The 19,370-nt window shown below is 40.7% G+C and overlaps 1 protein-coding gene across 5 annotated transcripts in view; it reads left to right on the forward strand.

Annotated features, from left to right (window-relative positions):
• Nucleotides 1-19,370, forward strand: part of ATP9B (ATPase phospholipid transporting 9B (putative)) — a 295,180-nt gene that overhangs the window by 53,905 nt on the left and 221,905 nt on the right. The window lies entirely within an intron of this gene.

Genomic DNA, 19,370 nt, shown 5'->3' on the forward strand with positions numbered 1-19,370 from the left:
TGTTCCCCCCCCACCCCCCTCCAGATTTGAAAGTATCTTGTTCCTTCATTGGTCATTTTGGGTCAGGTGCCAGCAAGGTTACCTGAGCTTCTTAACCCTTTACAGGTGAAAGGGTTTTGCCTCTGCCCAGGAAGGATTTTATAGCACTGTATACAGAAAGATGGTTACCCTTCCCTTTATATTTATGACAGGGTGACAACTTTTTTGGGCTTTCTGAAAGCCTCAGACAGAGTCCCTTACAAAGGCAGGTAAAGAAATGAAGTAGTCATGAGGGAAATACAAAATACTATTGGCGACCAAGAACTTGTTTAGTAACAGCTGTTTAGTTATAGCTAAGGTTTTTTTATAGGATGCATCCCATCCAACCAAAACCTTAAAAGCACAGAAATAAGAAGTTAAGGGGAAACGTAAGCATTCCTTTCCATGTTGCCTACCAGTGCTTCTGGTAAAACATGGAAGGGCTCCACAAGGCTCTTGCTTTCAGCAGGTACCCAAAAATGATACATACCCCAGATTCACCATGTATTTTGTTCTGGGACAGGTCACAGTCCAGGCTCCCTGATGTATGCTTCCCCTCTCTTGCAACGGGGGAAGCTGCTCTATGCCTATCCTCTGTGACAGGTTCTCTGGGTACCCAGGACTGAGGGTCACCTTGTACCCACCCCCCACCAGCAGCATGATGGAGACTTGCTTGTGGTTAACTGGGTGTCTGTTCCCTGATAACTCCAGCCTATTAACCAGCCAAGCACTCTCCTCTGGGCTATGACAGTCCTTACTTTGCCATACTGATTAACAGTCAGTGTACCCCAGCCCCCGAGTCCTTTTGAGGAGCTCTCCTGTAGTGTCCAGCCATTTCTTCACTGAACACTCTCAGAAATACCAGGTCTGCTGTACCCAAAGGAACAGTATATATGCCAGCTTCTCTGATTCAACTCAGGATCAGCTCTTTTCTTAATACCAGAGCACTGAGCTATATTTATGGTGAAAACACGAAGTTTATTATCAAAGATTCAAGAGGTAGTGAGTAAGGATAATAGAGAAAAAAGTTACATATAAAACAAAATCATAACATGCTTTTTAGAGATTAAACTTTATTAGGGTAACCTTCTACCTAGTGAAGTTTATCTCCTCAGAAGCCTTCTGCAGCATCTTCATCCACAGCTGGTTGTGATCTCATTTTCATGAATGTAAATACACTGCCTGTTTAATTCCTAGCTGCAGAATGTCATCTTTGTCCCCTAAATATAGTCCAGCAAAGTGTTTGAAGTGTTTCTCAAAATAAAGTTATCTTCCCTGCTGTGTCTCTCTACCTGTTAGTTCTTTTTTAAAATTCTTGCAATGTTTCCTCTGCATTTAGCTTAGATGGGTGATGGGAGACCCACTGTGAATGAGACAATACTTATTTACATTTTGACAGAAAAAGGTGCATAAACATCCTTTGTCTGACAGAAAACCTGTTTTGCCACCTCTACTGTGATACAGAATCCAAGAACATATTTTCAGCATATATAGTATCATTTTGCAATGATGTGAATAACCAGTGTGACCCTGGCTTTAATTTAAGACCTCATGTGATATTCTTTAGTAAACCAGAACATAAAGTATTAAGATATAGATTCATAGACTTTAAGGCCAGAAGGGACCTTTGTGATCATCTAGTCCAGTGATACTCAATTAGATCTATTGCAGGCTGATTTGAGAATTTTATGATAGACAAGCCATTTGCACAGAAGGCTGACAAAATAAAAAAATAAAATTAAAAATACACGACTTCAGCTGCCAATAAAGACCTTGATTCTAACATAAAAGTTAGACACACTAGTACTTAAAGCAGTTTATAAATCAGTATTATTACCTGTGTTTGTGGCAATCTCTAATGGGAGGTGTGACATTGACAATCTCTGGCAAGCTTTGTGAAGAGTGGTTTTTAGGCAGTCAGGATGCATGAACTGGTGAAGATGCTCATCTGTCAGGTGATTGCTATGTTGTTTTTTATAATGTTCATGGTAGAAAATTGAGATTCTCCAAGGTACTTTGATCTGAACATTGTTAAAGATAAATGGCTAGATTCTGGCTATTCTGAAACTGGTCAGGATATTGAATCCAGATATCACAAAGTTCTACTTCTCTGAATTTTGCCTTCAAGATATCTGAGCTGTGAAGCCTTAACATTTCTAATCGAAAGGCACCTTCATCAATTGAATCAAGAATGTTCCTTGCTTCAGAAGGACAAGGTCTGTTGGCAAAAACAAGAAATGAATCACGAACAAATAGAAGCAAATCGTCTGAAATTTTAAAATTCTCAAATTGCATTTTAAAATTTTCGATCAGATTGTTTAGGAATTCTTGCATCATTTTCATTGAAGTTGCATCTGTCAAAATGACATGCAATGTGGAAATGTGCAACATCTTTCCTGTTAAGACTGCCTGAAAGATTTCAAGATGCCTTTGAAAGACACACACTTTTTCAAACAGATCCCTGATATTGCTTGCATGGCTTTGGAGCTGCCAGTTGAGGGAATTAAAGCTTGTCACACAGAAAAGCTACCTGTGACATAGAGGGGACATCATTTGTAAATCCCAGGAACTCGTAGGCCTTGTTGTTGTGGTGTGAAAGAAATTTGATTATTTCTTTAAGTGCACAAAACCTTTGTAACAAGCGCCCCATGCTTAACCAGCAAATGTTGTTGTGCTGCAACAGGTCACTGTATTTGGCTGAAATGTCTTGTAAAAGAGGTTTAAAAAGACAATGTTGCAAGCTAGAAGTCGAGCATGTGTAATTCACTAATCTCATCACAATGCCCATTGTTTTTTTTCAAGTCCTCAGACAACTTACCACACAGGACAGTCTGGTGAATGATGCAGTGCAGTGTATTTAATGAAGGGTGTATCACTGCCAAATGTGAAGCAAAGCCCTGTTCTTTCCCTGTCATGGAGAGACCACAGTCTGTAACAAGCAAGTTTACTTGCTGCAGATCAAAACCATTTTTTTCAAAAAAGCCTTTTACCTTTTCAAAAAAATCTCTCCTGTAGTGTAGGTTTCTAGTAGTTTTAAGCACTAAAATTCTTCCTTAAAAATTTCACTGTCATAAAATCTAACAAACAGCGATAGACGGGCAGTGTCACTTAAATCGCTTGATTTGTCCACTGCAAGAGATATGCATTTGGCATTTTTTAAATCAGAAAGCAGTGCTGACAATTACCTCCAGTCTTCTCACTACTGTGGAATCAGACAAGGGAACTTGCTTCAAATGGTTCACAATGTCATCTTTGTTTTTATCTCTGACAAAAAGCTCCTCCAGCATTTCCAAGGTGCACTCCTTCAGAAGCTCAGCATCCAGGAAAGGCTTTTTCTTTTTAGCTAGTATTAGCATTATCCGAAGAAAAGCAATTATTGCTTTTCCTTTATAGTCGCTGATGTTCTGAGAATGACGTTTTAAGTGTGATACAAAAACTTCAGATTTTTAATTTCATCACATTTTCCAACATTGCCAGGAGGATGGGCCGCGTTGAAGTTACTGTGCATTGATTCAGAGTGGTGCCTCATGTTGATGACTTTATAGATGGGTGCAGTGATTTGGCATATTAAATACAAAGCTTTTGCATTTAAATGAGGTGGCATAATACTAAAAAAATCCACTGTCCGGTTTGGGTTAAAAGGCTCGGCTTTCATTGTCGACTTCGCAACATTTACTCCCACTTGCATTCCTTTTTTATTCCATTTCCATCACTTATGGAAAAAACAGGTAGCGTCCTAGCTCAAGCATAGCCAGTGCTATCGCGAGAACTCAAGATCCAGTAAGCAGTGCTTAATTTGTGCTGGGGCTTGCCGGGGCTGAGACCTGGCACTTCCTAGGCATGACAGTTCATAGCCCCTGCACCTCTCAGCTCCTGGCCAGTTCAGCCACTGCTCTCTGGCTGCCCAGCTCTAAAGGCAGCACCGCTGCCAGCAGCAGGGCAGAAGGAAGGGTGGCATGGTATGGTGTGTTGCCATGTTTACTACTTCTGCGCTACTGCTGGTGATGGCACTACCTTCAGAGCTGGGTGCCTGGCCAGCAGCTGCTGCTCTCCGGCCACCCAGCCAGTGCTTAACTTATGCCAGGGCAGTGCCACAGCACCTCTTTCATTACAAATTAAGTACTGTCACTAAGTTACTTATTGAAGAAGTCATAGGCAAATGATAGGCAGCGCATCTCGGTTCGTGAATTTAATTATAAACATTTTTTAAGGTGAACTTGTAGGCCACACAGGAAGCCTTGGTGGGCCTCATTTGGCCTACAGGCAGCCTATTGAGTATTGCAGGCCACAGAACCTCACTCATCTCCTCCTATAATAGACCCATAATCTCTGGCTGCATTACTGAAGTCCTCAAATCTTGATTTACAGACTTCAAGTTACAGAGAATCCACTATTTACTCTAGTTTAAACCAGCAAATGATTTGTGCCCCATGCTGAAGAGGAAGGCAAAAAAAAACAAAAAAAAACAACCCATCCCCCAACCCACAGGGTCTCTGACCTGGGGGAAAACTAGTTCATTTAGAGTTCACCTGGCATCTATCTCTGCATTTCACCCACCATTGGTCATGGACCTTCCTTACACAGTGCTCTATAAGGACAAGGTATATTATATCATCCTAGATGTTCCGTACTAAGGTCTCTGCGTTCCACCTCAATAAAGCAGTATACTTACTGACATGCTGTCCTTAAACCCAGTTCTCATAAGGATGAAGAAAGACTTCAGATCTTGATGTCAGAAGAGCACTGTCTTTTTACTTGGACAGAACAGGATCATTTAGATCATCTCAGGTGTGTATTTCAGTTGCAGACAGGATAAAAGGCCTACGCAAAAGATTTCATCCTGGATTTCTTCCTGCATAAGTCTGTGATGTGACATTGCAAAAGTACCTCCACCAAGCAGGGTGGTTGTAAACTCCACAAGAGCCCAGGCAGCTTCCACACCTTTCCTGACTGAGGTATTTCTCAGGGACATTTGTAAATCTGCAACGTGGTCATTAGTGCATACTTTTACAAGTCACTGTGCTGTATCAGAGGGGATGCAAAATTTGGACAAGTAGTTCTTCAGTCGTTGTTCAGGTAGACTCTGAAACCCTCTGCCGGATTGAATTGCTTGTGAGTCACCTGAAGTGTAATGGATACATGCAATCCCTCAAACAAGAAGAAATGGTTATTAATCCATTCTGTAACTGTTGTTTTTTTAGATGTGTCGCCCATGCCCATTCCATGTGTCATGCTCCTTCCCCTTTATATCAGAATCTCTATCAGGTAAGAAGGAACGGAAGAGGATTGGGGACAGTGCTGTCCTTTATATAATTGAACAGCAGTAGGAGAGTGCTAAGGGCACATGTGCTGCCCCGACAGGTACTGCTAAGGGAAAAATCTCTGTTTCTAGTGCACTGGGTGTGCACAAACCTATAGTGGAATGGACATGTGCAACACATCTTGAAGAAAAACAGTTACAGAATAGGTTAGTGACTAATGACTATTATTCTGTTTTGTTTTTTATTTCAATTAGATAGTTATAAAATAAAGATTAAAAGCTCATGTTAAAACTGAACTGTGTATCACAACCTTAACTATGGTGCAACTACTGAGCTAAGAAAATTATTAGAGGCATGGAAAAACTGCTTTGTGAAATGAGATTGAAAAGATATGGGGAGTTTAGATTAGAAAGGAGACTATAATACAGGGGCACATGGTAGAGGTATATAAAATAAATAAGAGAATAGGGCAGGTAAATCCTTTTTACCCTCTCCAATAAGACAGTAATAACGGGGACATTCAATTATATTGAAAGACAAGAAATTTAAGACTGGCAAAAGAAAATACTTTTAGAAAACCCACAAAATCTGTGGAATTCGTTGCCAGAAGCAACAACTGAGGTGAAGAGCATAGCAGGATTGAAAAAGCGTATTTTTGTGGATAATGACAAAATCAACGATTACATTAGATACTTACACCTGTAAACATAATTAGCATAGGTATAATTTAGGATTTGGCCTGGAGAATTTTTATTAGCAGCAATGATTCATGAGAATGAAGAAATTCAGTTTCTTATTCTAGGTTAAATTTGCAAAGCTTATTTTGAAAATAAAATATTTTTCAATTGTGCACACCTGATCGTAAGACCCAATAAAATATGAAAATTGATGACATTTTTAGACAGTAACTTTTTTTAGTAGAACTGCACTTTAAAAATATGCTCCATTTATATAGCATCATCTATACAACAATTTCAAATTGCTCTACAAGCATGTAAACTTCAGACCTCCCCTCTGAGGTAGGTGGTATTGCTCTCATTTCAGATATGTGAAGACTGAGGTAAAGAGAGGTTAAGCAGATTGCCCAGGGACGTATAAGTCGATAGGAAAAGTGGGAGTTGATGAATTCTGAATCCATTCCATTGACCTCTAACAATCCTCCCTTCTCCTTGATTTCTCTTTCTTAAAATCACTTTTAGCTGATCCAGTTGTTGTTATAGTGTTGTGCAATAGTGTTGTGTTGCTGTGCAATTTACTCTTGGGCTTAGAGTACATGTACCAAAAAAAGAGGCTACTGCGGGGCGAATTACTTGTGAATGCCTCTCTATATGCAGTATTGTCATAGTCAAACACTTTGTTTTCAGTACCTCTGGGGGATATTTATGTAAAGACTTATCCCTTGGGTAGTGTGAACTGACAAGTAAAAAGCCAAGAAATGTCAACTTATGACCTGACTGTAGTTGTTCGCATAAGAAATGTCAACTTTACAGGATGCTGGTCTCCCATTAAGACTTGCTGATGTTTTGGAGCTTTTGTTTTTAATCAGAAAATGTCTTGAATCAGAGTTCTCAGTGTCAGTGGTACTCACTGCTATGTACTAGGCTGCCTGTTCCAGAAAAAAGCCTTAGCTATTAGTTATATATAGGATAAGGAGAATCCGGAGCTGATAAAAAGTGCTATTTAAGATTGGTCTTCTCTGTCACTTCCTTTGTTTCAGGAGATTAAATATCAGTAGATTCTTGGATTTTCTTAGATAGGTGAGCCAAATATGCATTTGTCTTCCATATCCTTCACATGAACTCATCTTCTCAGGTGTCTCTTGTTTACTTCCTTAGCCTGTTTTTTGAATGTCTTAAACTGGTTTCTACATTTTTCATTTTCTTGTCCTAGTCTGTTACGAAAACAAAGTCCTAGTCGATAAAGGTAATTTGTCTTCTAGATAGAAAGGGCTACAGATCCTTAATAGGTCTTCAGACTGCCATGGCTTAAGAGTGGAATGACCAGACCTGTCAGTCTCTAGCAGAATGGGAGTGGCCCAGGCACTGAAGATTCCATCAGTTTTGTTCACCCTCTTCAGTTTAATGGAAGCTTTTCCAGATGTATTTGCTGCAGAGCAAAAACTGATGCATGTAAAAGAGATCAAGTCCTTTCAGAGCTGTGCAGCCAGGCTTCAGGTTTATCTGTGGGCTTTTTTTACACCTTTTCTTTCAGTTAGGCACTGCAACAACTACTCCCCCTTCAACACTTCTTGATGGGCAAAAATAGAGAAAGTAGAAAGGAAAAATTTGCCTTTCTTCTTCCCATATTATGGAATGTGTGGATGGAGCCCTACACTTCCTGTGATCAAACACTAGGTCCATATTCTGAGGCTAAAGAAACTACGTATCTTACAAGACCACTTTTTGCTAGATTGGCGCAGGGATGTCTTGCCTCAGAGCAGTCAGCTCAGATGAAGTGCATAAAGGCAGATGAATTTCAGTGTTGATAAATACAAAGTAGTGCACATTAGAAAACATAATCTCAACTATACATACAAAATGATGAGTTCTAAATTAGCTGTCACTGTTCAAGAAAGTCACCATGGATAACTCTCTGCAAACATCTGCTCAATGTGTAGTAGCAGTCAAAAAGGTTAACAATGTTATGAACCATTAGGAAAGGGATAGATAATAAGATAGAAAATATCATAATGCCATAATATCATATAAATCCATGGTACACTCACACGTTGAATGCTGCATGCAGTTCTTATCACCCATCTCAGAAAATGTAGAGTTGGAAAAAGTACAGAAAAGGGCAAAACAATAATTAGGGATATGGAACAGCTTCTGTTTGATGAGAGATTAAAATGACTGGGACTGTTCAGTTTAGAAAAGAAGCAACTAAGAGGGAGGATATTATAGAGGTCTGTACAATCATGAATGGTGTGGGGAAAGTGAACAAGGAAGTGATATTTACCCCTTCCCAAAACAAATGAAGAAGGGGTCATTGAAATTAATAGGCAGTAAGTTTAAAATAAAAGGAAGTACCATTGGTCTGACCCATTAGGGCTATTCTTATGTCCTTGTGTTCAGAGATGCCTCTTCTCTTTCCCTTTAATTGGAAGAGCTGTCAAAAGCAAAGCATAATAATCCAGCTAGAAAAGGCGCAAAACACATTTAACCTCTCTGTACTGCATCTTTCTCTCAGGAGTTTTATAGTTCCACTTTCCTTTCTAAGCTGTCTCCCCACTCTCTAGTATCATGAGCCTAAAGCTGTGAAGCATGGAATATCAAAACATTGAGGAAAAATCTGGAAAACTTCTTTTCTTCTTCTTAGAGGATGGCCATCTGTTTTAGTCAGAAGCCATGGTCCAGAAAGAATAGACTTAAGGCAAACTCTTTGCTCTAGAATATTTGAGATAATTCTCAGAAGAGTTGTGGGATTAGTTCTTCCCTTGGACAGTCCTGCAAAAAAGGAGAAGGGGAAATGAGTGTAAAGAAAAGGGAAGAGGCTTCTATGAATTTCTTCCCTTCAGGATCCAAATGAGAATTCAGGGTCCCCTTGCATGCTAAATCTCTCGAGGATGCCATTAGGCCCAAATAGGAAATTCCTGCAAAAACCAAGTGTCTGGAAAGACTTGCTAAAACAGTCTATAAAATGTCCTAATCTGACTTTGTTAACTTACAGAAAGAAAATACAGTCGTGTTTTCCTGGGTAAAGGTCACAGCCATTCCCATAGAAATAGAATTCTCACCAGTGGATTCCACAGTGGGCACCATGGCAGTCTCATTATTGAGGGCAAACTTTGAAGTAATCTTGGGGTTAAATGTTTAAGTAATCTCCATGTTTTCTGCCAGGGCTGTAGTAGCCTGGAAAGGCTTGTACTTCAGACTTCTAGTTTGTGTTGTGTTTTGATTCTCATTGCTGGGCTGCATCCTAGCAGGCACCATTTATATCTAACACCTCTTAGGGTACGTCTACAGTACAAAATTATTTCAAAATTATTCTATTCGAATTTTTGGAAGCGATTTTATACATTCGGTCTTGTGTGTCCCCACTAAAGCGCGTGAATTCAGCAGAGTGCATCCACAGTACCAAGGCTAGCATCGAATGTCCTCTCATCTTTCTATGTAATCTGTATAATACCTACTCTTTCTCTTCCTCATCGACTGCTTCCGTTGCCAACTCTGCTCTGCCATCGTGAACCGAGCAGCACAGCTTCTGCTGCCAACTCTGCTCTCCCACTCTTGCCGCGCTACTGAGTTTCTCCATGTTGTCTGTCCTGGGCTCCCGCCTCCATGAAAGCCACAGAAGACAACCATTTCCCACCTTTTTTTGGCTATCGTGAACCGAACAGCACCTCTTCCCCTGCCATTCTGCTCTCCTACATTTCGTGCCCTTTTTCCAGGATTACCCATGCAGGCGCCATAGCGTGGCAAGCATGGAGCCTGCTCAGATCTCCACTGCAGTTTTGACCATTGTAAATACCTCACGCATTATCCAGCAGTGTGTGCAGTACCTGCAAAACCATGCGAGGAAGCAATGACTGTGCGATTACTATACTGATGAGGACATGGAACAGACATTCCTAGAAGCATGGCATGTGGCAATTGGGAGATCATGGTGGCATTGGGCCAGGTTCGTGCCATGGAACGCCGATTCTGGGCCCGGGAAACAAACACAGACTGGTGGGACCGCATAGCGTTGCAGGTATGGGATGATTCCCAGTGGCTGTGAAACTTTCCTATGCGTAGGGCCACTTTCATGGAACTTTGTGACTTGCTGTCCCCTGCGCTGAAGCCAAAATGAGAGCAGCCCTCACAGTTGAGAAGCGAGTGGCCATAGCCCCGTGGAAGCTTGCAACGCCCAACAGTGACCGGTCAGTTGGGAATCAGTTTGGAGTGGGCAAATCTACTGTGGGGGCTGCTGTGCTGCAAGTAGCCAATGCAATCATTGACCAGCTGCTATCAAGGGTAGTGACTTTGGGAAATGTGCCATTGTGGATGGCTTTAATGCGCTGCGGTTCCCTAACTGCGGCGGGGCAATAGATGGAACGCATATCCCTATCTTAGCTCCGAAACACCAGGGCGGCCAGTACGTAAACCGCATGGGGTACTTTTCCATGGTGCTGCAAGCACTGGTGGATCACAAGGGACATTTCACCCACCTCAACGTGGGATGGCTGGGAAAAGTGCATGACGCTCGCATCTTCAGGAACTCTGGTCTGTTTGAACAGCTGCAGGAAGGGACTTCCCAGACCAGAACATTATTGTTGGGGATGTTGAAATGCCTATAGTTATCCTCAGGGACTCAGCCTACCCCTTAATGCCATGGCTCGTGAAGCCGTACCCAGGCACCCTGGACATTAGTAAGGTAGTAAGTAAGTTCAACTATAGGCTGAGCAAGTGCAGGATGTTGGTAGAATGTGTTTTTGGATCTTTGAAAGTGCGCTGGTGCAGTTTATTGACTCATTTAGATCTCAGCACAACCAGTATTCCAATTGTAATTGCTGCTTATTGTGTGCTCCACAATATCTGTGAGAGTAAGGGGAAGACATTTATGGTGGGGTAGGAGGTTGAGGCAACTCGCCTGGTGGCCAATTTTGCACAGCCAGACAATGGCGATTAGAAGAGTGCAGCAGGGCGTGCTGCACATCAGAGAAGCTTTGAAAACCAGTTTCATGACTGGCCAGGGTACGGTGTGGCAGTTGTTTGTTTCTCTCGAAGTTACCCGCCCCCTATATATATATGAAAGGAAATAAAGTCACAATTGTTTAAAAACCGTTCTTTATTATTTGTTGCACAACGCATTGAGAGAAATCGGAAGGTAGACTGGGGGGGAGTGTGGAGGAGGAGGGAAGGACAAGTCCAGAAACCAAATCAAAATTTCGGATATGCCAGCTTTCTGCTGCTTGTGCAATCATCTGGGTTTGAGTGTGTGGGTTCCTGTAGCCTTCCCTCCTCCCCCCCAACCCTCGTGTTCTTGGGCATCCGGGTGAGGAGGCTATGGAACTTGGGGAGGAGGGAGGGCGGTTATACAGGGGTGCAGTGGCAGTCTGTGGTCTTGCTACCTTTCCCGCATTAGATCCACCATACAGCGGAGCATGTCAGTTTGCTCCCCCATGAGCTTGACCATAGCATCCTGCCTGCTCTCATCGCATGCGTCCCTCCTCTCTTCATGTTCATTTAGCGCTTTACGGGACTCTGCAATTGTTTGCCTTCACACTTTCAGCTGGGCCCTATCAGTGCGGGAGGACTGCATGAACTTGGTAAACATGTCGTCCCGAGTTCATTTTTTCCGCCTTCTAATCTTGACCAGCCTTTCAGATGGAGTAGATAGGGGCCACATTGAAACATTTGCACCTGCGAGAGGAGAAAAAGGGAGGGTAGTATTTTAAGTGATATTTTAGAGAACAAAGGGGGACACTCTTTCTCAGTGAAACAGGCAATTCATAGTACACAGCACATGTTCTTTTTGTACAAGGTCGCATTTTGCCTCTTATACTGAAGTGCCTGCCACTTTGGTGTGAGTAAGCCATCACACACGGCCGGGCAACAGAATTCAGTTTGCAGTCAGCCATGGTAAACCCTAGGGGCACGTGGGGTTCTGCTTCTTCTGCATTCATTTCAGTGTTTTCAAACAGCCAGGCCCCCTTTCCCATAGCAAGCAATGCCTGGTGGGTTTGTCATATAAAAGGAGGCCTGCAGGCTCTCTGGGATGATAGCTACATACAACAATTCCCTCCCCCCCCCCACCTACCACATGACTCCTATGAGGCTCTGAGCAGGGATGAGCCCTTTATACTAAATGCGAACAGCCCAGCACGGCTGGGTTCCCCCCACCCCCCACCACGTCGCTCTGATCAGGCTCTCTCACCAGAAGTGCCTTCTCCAGGGTCATGGTCCGGGAGCCCGCCTTTGGAGTTGTGGGAGTCTGTTGGCTCCAGCATTAAGACTAGTTCCTGGCTAGGGGAGAAAACTGATTCCCCACTTGCCGCCTGTGCACTGTCCTCCTCTTCATCCTCCAATAACTCATCCTCCTCGTTCCGTGCAACTCCCCCTTGCAGGTGTGCACGGACAGTGGTGAGGTAGTGGTGGCATCACCCCCCATAATTGCATGCAGCTCATGGTAGAAGCTGCATGTATGGGGTTGTGACCCAGAGCACCTGTTTGCCTCCCTGGCTTTTTGGTATGCTTGCCTGAGCTCCTTGATTTTTGTATGACACTGCTGTGTGTCTCTGGAGTAGCCTCTTTCCATCATGGCCCTGGAGACTTTAGCGTACGTATTTGCGTTTCTTTTTTTGGAATGTAGTTCTGCCATAACAGATTCGTCTCCCCCAACATGCAATGAAATCCAGTACCTCCCATTCGGACCATGCGGGAGCTCGTCTGTGAATCCAGGGCTGCGTGGTCTCTTGTGATGGTGGACTCTGCATGGTCGCCTGTGCTGATGGTGACCAAACAGGAAATGAAATTCAAAAGTTCCCGGGGCTTTTACTGCCTACCTGGCTAGTGCATCAGAGATGAGAGTGTTGTCCAGAGCAGTCACAAGGGAGCATTCTGGGATAGCTCCCGGAGGCCAATAACATCGAATTGCGTCCACAGTACCTGTAACTGAGATCTCGATTTTAGCGCTACTCCACTTGCTGAGTTGGAGTACAGAAATCGGATTAAAGAGCCCTTTAAATCGAAAAAAACGGTTTGGTCGTGTGGATGGTTTCAGTTTTATTTCGAATTAATTCGGCTAATTCTGAAATAACCACATACTGTAGACCAGGCCTTAGATACCCTTTACTTCTCATCCCAGGCAATGGGACATAGTGTGTTTTGTTTGGTTTTTCTTGGCACACGTAGCTCCATACCTGTAGAGCAGTGCGTGAGCAAAGCAGCTTCTGTTGTCATTGAAATACTCCAGAGGAAAATTGGTGGGGCGCCTATGGACCGAATAATCACTTCTTGGAAAGTGCTAAATAACTTATTAGGCGTAGTATGCCAGGGCTACAATAGCTAGGAATTTTCTCCCATTGATTAGAAGTGCTATTAGTTATTTTTGTGTTTTAGATAATAGAAAACTTTGATAGTTGTAGTCTAATTAAAAGGAACAAGGGCTAGGTCACTCCCACCCTGCCAGTGACTGACAAGCTTGGTTCTGCTCATTACGTTTCAAGCAGCTTCTCCCACTGACATAGCTACCGCCTCTCATGGAAGTGGTTTTATTATGCTGATGGGATTTTCCTTATATGTGTCCCTGAAGCCAGTGTCACTTCAGTTGCACAGACAGATGCAGGAGCCATCCTCCTGTTCCTCCACTCCCTACTGGTTGACACATAATCTTGCTCATTCCTTTTTAAATGAAAAATCACCTTCAGCAACAAGTAGCTAGCTGTAGGTCAATTAGTACTATCAGTTCCCTAAGCTAGATACTGGGGTGCTTGGTTAACTTTCTAAGAGCTTGTACACACTACCACTTATGTCAATGTAACTTATGTTGCTCAGAGGTGTGAATAAGCCACCTCCCTAAGCGACTAAGTTACACCGAAGTAAGCGCTGGTGTGGACAGCACTATGTCGGTGGGAGAGCTTCTCCCGCTGACATAGCTACCGCCTCTCATGAAAGTGGTTTTATTATGCTGATGGGAGAACTCTCTCCCATCGGCATAGGGCGTCTTCACCAGACGTGCTACAGCAGCACTTCTAGTGTAGATTAGTCTTAGCAACAATTATTGTCTTACAACTGTCTTGCAACAAAATATTCTATTTTACTTGCCCGTCAGGTCATGCTCTTTCTGTAAACCAGGATGTTCAGGCTTTTCATCTTGTCTGGTGCAATGTCACTGCTCTGTTTTGTGGCATGTGTTTCTCTGTGGACCGTTTTTATATGTATTCAGTTGCTTAAAATAGGAACAATTTCATATTTTTTCTAACCTTTTTGAAATAATATTCCAAGTTGCAATTATATTTGAGTGTACTATAAACATAGTACCTAACAAATATTGAGGTTTCCTTACGGAGCCTGAATGTTTTTTGTCATACTGAGGCATCTCATTAACACTGTAATTTTAAGAATTAAGATCTATGTAGTAATGTTTACATCTTTAGAGAGATGAAATGTTAACATATTTCAATTGGTATTTTTTATTATGTAGCAGTAAGCTACATAATTCTGGAATTTTCTCCACTTTCCTAAAAGTGGTACTAGTTATTTTGTTGACTAGAAAATAGAAAATTTTAACAGACTTATATGATCATTGCGCTGTGGATGTACATCACTGCTTTGTTTTTCTTTCTGGTTAACTTCAGAAATTGGTTTTTCATCTCAGTGGAAATTCTTAATTCTAATTTATAATATCTTGCATAGATCCACATTTATCTGACTTGAAAACCCACTAGCCTGGGATGAGTGAAAAAGGTGACGAAAGCCTTCCATTTCTACCAAACTTAAACTCTTAACTTAAAAAAGAAATCTGGTCTTTGTGAAGTTAAACAGAACCTGTCACATGTGAATTGATCAAGTGATACCTTCCTGAATCTGCAAACAGAAAGCCCTCATGTTGGTAGTCAGCTTCATTTCTACTATTCAGAACCCTTGGGACACAGTTTGCATTGTCAAGAATAATGTTAATTTCATCCTGCTGCTTGGGAAAGCTATGAATGGCAGCTGAGGCAATCACTGGAATTACTTATGCGCGGGAAGACTCTAAAATCAGTCTGGAGGAGATAGAGTAACTGTGTCTCTTTTTCCTTCCTCGTTTGTAGCAGTCAGAAGATTGGGTGAGTAAGTGTAGTCAGGCCCTATTCTCCCATTGCATCAGAAAAGAGGCAGTAGACTGGGGAGAAAATATAGGCAGTTCCTTCTCCCTGTACCTCTAAACTGGTTACACATACTAACCATGGGCTCCATATGAAAGATAGAGCCTGAAAGAAAGTCCCAGTGACAGCATGCTAGTAGAAATACCAGCATCCTGTCCATGGGCTTTTAACCTTTTCCCCATCTCCCCATTTTTTTTTTCATATATACTCTGATTAGTAGGTTGAGTACTTAGGTTAGTAGGTGTCTGGTAAAATTTTCAAACACTGCACTCATTAACGCTTTCCATTCAAGAGTTGTTATACGAGTGGTTAGGGGCAGGGGCTATGACCAGCTCAGAAAGGGGTAGTCCTTAAAGTAGAGTACAATGCATGAGAAATCATATAATCACATGTCATATTATTGGCAAATTCTATCTTCATAGAAAAGTTACTATTTTATCAGCATAATATTTATGTATTAGAGAACATGTGCCATAAAAAGGTGAATGGTGTCCTTTTTATTACACCAACTGCATATTTTGTTTACCTTGCTTTTAGGGTCTTTAGTAGGAAATACTTGTTAGCACATATGAAATATTTATTAGTGTTTTCAAATCATTGCAATTCACTTCAAAAGTCTTTATCTTCAGAGTATAATGAATTACTATAGACACTTATTTCTGCGTTCTAGTTCTGCGCAATTCTGCATATCGCTTTGGGCGAAAGGCTTGCGCCTTGGTGGACTATAAAGTCTAGATGCGCAGCCACTTCTGACAGCTTTGGACTTTTTATTGGTAATTACACAGATGGTAAAGAATGTTTTAGCTAGTGAGATGTTTTTAGAGGGAAAAATAGTTTGCAAAAATAATTTATGCAGTGAATAACATGTTTTTTCTCTAAATGTGCCTTCACTAAAGATGTAATATTGCATTATTTTAATGTTCTCTGAAATGGTATATGATGACTCTTCATTCTGATAGACTAAGGAAAGTATTCTTTGTAGATGTTTCAAGTTTTTAAACTACTTTTTGTATTACTGAGCCATGTTCTACTGATGTCTTTTAACAGGACATTGCTATGTCCTATCTGTCTTCCAATTCATTTTGAAGAAATAATAATCTGTGATCTACAGACCAAAATTTAAGCATGCTTTCTTCAACTATGACCATGAAATATAAAATTATAAATGTATAATAAGACATTCCACAAAATGCACTACTGTTTAATATTAATGACTTACTATGTTAATATTACCTTTAAACTTGAAGTGATGGTCTAGGTAACTCATTATGAACAGTAAAGTTTCCAGGATTTGTTAGGACTCTGTGAAATGATATGAAAGTTCTATCCTACATACCTACAGCCAACCTTAGTTACTTCTTGCTTGCCTAAGATAACCCCTGTGATGATAACAGACTGTGATGATTTTGCATCTTTTCCTTTTCCTTATTTGTGAGACTTAATGGCCTTTGATCCTTTATGTAGCTACCACTAGAACATGATTTTTGGGGGGGAGGGGCTGAGGGAATTCCACAGAGGGCAAATTCAAAGCCTTAAACTGAATAAGAGTGCTATTAGTGGCAATATGATTGGTGTCCCTGGATACTTTGGGCCTTAAATGACAGAATATAGGGCATAGGTCTAAGGCTACAACTCCCATATCTGTCACATTGTATTAATTAGTTATTACAACTGGATTTTTTCACACACTAGGATATATATGCTGTAAAATTTGAAGAAAATAAAGGGCTGCAATGTAGATGGAAAAAGTGTGGGAACCAACTAAAACAAGAGATTTGCTGTGACTAAAAAATAGAAAGTGAATTTGAAGTCTTGAAAATAAGTACAGCTTCCTAAGATATCCCTTAATGTTACTGAACCTAAACTTGTTAAGTTTTGGGAGCCCTAATTTGACTTAAAAAAATACATTAATGCAAAATAGAACAAACAATTGAAGGATATTTTGGACTATTTCAACAGATGAGAACACATCTGTTTAACAATTACTGAATTAGCTTTCATTAATAGTCTGCATGTCACTGACCCAAATCTTGATATTTCATACAAAAACGTGGCCATTTTCACATTCAAAGATTCTGAGGTCACATTACTAAGAATTAATTACTTCCACAAAATTGCATATTTACTGTGATATATTTTAATAGTGTTAGAAACTTGTTAGCATAAATTAGTTAAGTATATGTTATGGTCCACTTTGTTGATTCTTTTAATTGTTACTTACTAATTGTCAATATTCAGTAATCTGTAAAGGGTCTTCACTGGCTAGTGCAAAGTAGTAGCGTTTTACTATATTGATGCATAGTCAAAATATTATGTTAGTGGTTGATCTTAGTGCTGCTAGTAGACTTGATTCAGACTAAAATTATTACGCAGAAAACATTCACTGTTGTCTTGAAATTCCTGCTGGACATCTCAGAAAAACTGCAGGCATGAAGCATTAATTATTTCAATCATCTGCTCTGTCAGGGGATACTTTTTTCCTTCAACTGTTGAAGATGTGGTAGAGTTCTAAGCAGGGCTTTGGAGCGGAGCCCGGATCTGGAGCATGGAGCAGCTCCAGAGCGGTGGAGCTGCACAGGTTTTTGCCTGGAGCTGGAGCGGAGCCGGAGCACAGCTCTAAAGCCCTGGTTCTAAGGGTCGGCATGAAGACGTGTATTAAAAAAAAAAAATAAGGGTGAGGGGTGTTTGATAGCAATCAGGAATGGAAACATACGTAAAAGATTCTTATCAGTCAGTAATGAAGACTGGCATTCTTGAAGAGGGATATGCTCAGTTCAAACAAAATTCTTAATTCTCTTTTCAGATGTTTCCATGTTTTAGAAATCCTGATGCTGTGAAAAGTGTATTCAAGGATGATAACTCAGTGAGCTGTGCTCATTTATTTTTAATTAGACTGACACCCAAATTTTAAGCCATCACCAATTTATATGTTTAGAGTTAAAAATACTTGTTTTCAAAAATTGCTCAAAACATATTTATTGCTGATGTCAGTCTTGCAAATCTTTGCTTACTCACATGAGCAATTACATTGAATTCACATAAGGGGATTTCCCAGGTAAATAAAGATTTGCAGAATTGGCTCTCTGGATTGCAATTTGGTTTTCCTTTCTGTTTTGTTTAATTACACACTGATAGATGAAACAACTTGCATGCATTAATAACCTACTTTCCATAATATTTCTGTTCCTTAGTTAATATTTTAAACTGCTAATGTACTGTTTTAATAAATTCATGTTTTATTACTCTTTTCTAGTTTTTTTTGTTATAGTGCAAGAATTTCACTTTGTGTTCATTCCCCAAAAGGTTTTATTTTTAATACATGTGAGCAATGGCGATAATTATCAGTATCTGATTGTAAGCTACATGATACCAGTTCAATCTATCAAATTTGAGGGGAAAACAGAAGTTTGCAGTTGTCTAGCTGTGTATTTCAATTCTTGAGCTTTTATTTATGTATATTATATATAAAATAAAAAATTCTCTGCTTAGTTAGGGGTTGCAAAACTTGATATCTGTTGAAGTTCTTTCTTGTAAGAGGGTATAAATACTTGATGCGTTAGTCTTTCTATTTTCGAGGTATGTCTGTGTGTTTTTGGTCCTTCGGGAAAGCAACATTATCTGGTGGTTTGAGCACAGGGCTGGGATACAGGAACTCCTGAACTCTTAATTCAGGCCCACCAATGATTCATTTTGTGGCCTTGGGCAAGTCACTTAATCTCTCTGCCTTTTCTATGCACCCATCAAATGGTGCTAATGAAACTTACCTACCTTGGTGTGAGGATTTATTGGTTAATGTTTGTAAAGTGCTCTAAAGATTTAATTTATTACATAAATGTTGAGTTTTTCTTTAAAATATTAATTTAGCATTCATAGCAGTTACTGGACTGATGACTCTGGAGAGTGAAGTCCTCTAACTTCAGACAGATAAAAGATAGGGAGCTATTTTGCCAACTTCCTGATCTAGAAGTATTTCTTTTGAAATGAGAGAGTAGTTAATTGTTTATACCATTGAAAGCTTGGTGTATCTGCTCCACTGTGACTGCCAGCATTAGTGTCAGTCACAGCCAATTGCAACAATGACTTTAGTGATTGTATAAAGCTGCCCACTTGTAACTGGCCTTTGACGAGCAGCTCATTTCAGTTAGGGCACTCTGCAGCAATACAGGTAATTACTTCTGACTTGGTCAGGACCAGAACTGGTTTGTACTAGATGAGTTGAAAAACTCCATGTGCTTTTTCAGCCCTAATGTTAGTGCAGTAGATCATACCCAAGCATCTTCCACAGCTTTTTATTCTTGTAA

The sequence above is a fragment of the Lepidochelys olivacea genome (assembly GCF_965140295.1).
Source record: "Lepidochelys olivacea isolate rLepOli2 genome assembly, chromosome: 2".
In the NCBI taxonomy this organism is placed as follows: domain Eukaryota; kingdom Metazoa; phylum Chordata; order Testudines; family Cheloniidae; genus Lepidochelys; species Lepidochelys olivacea.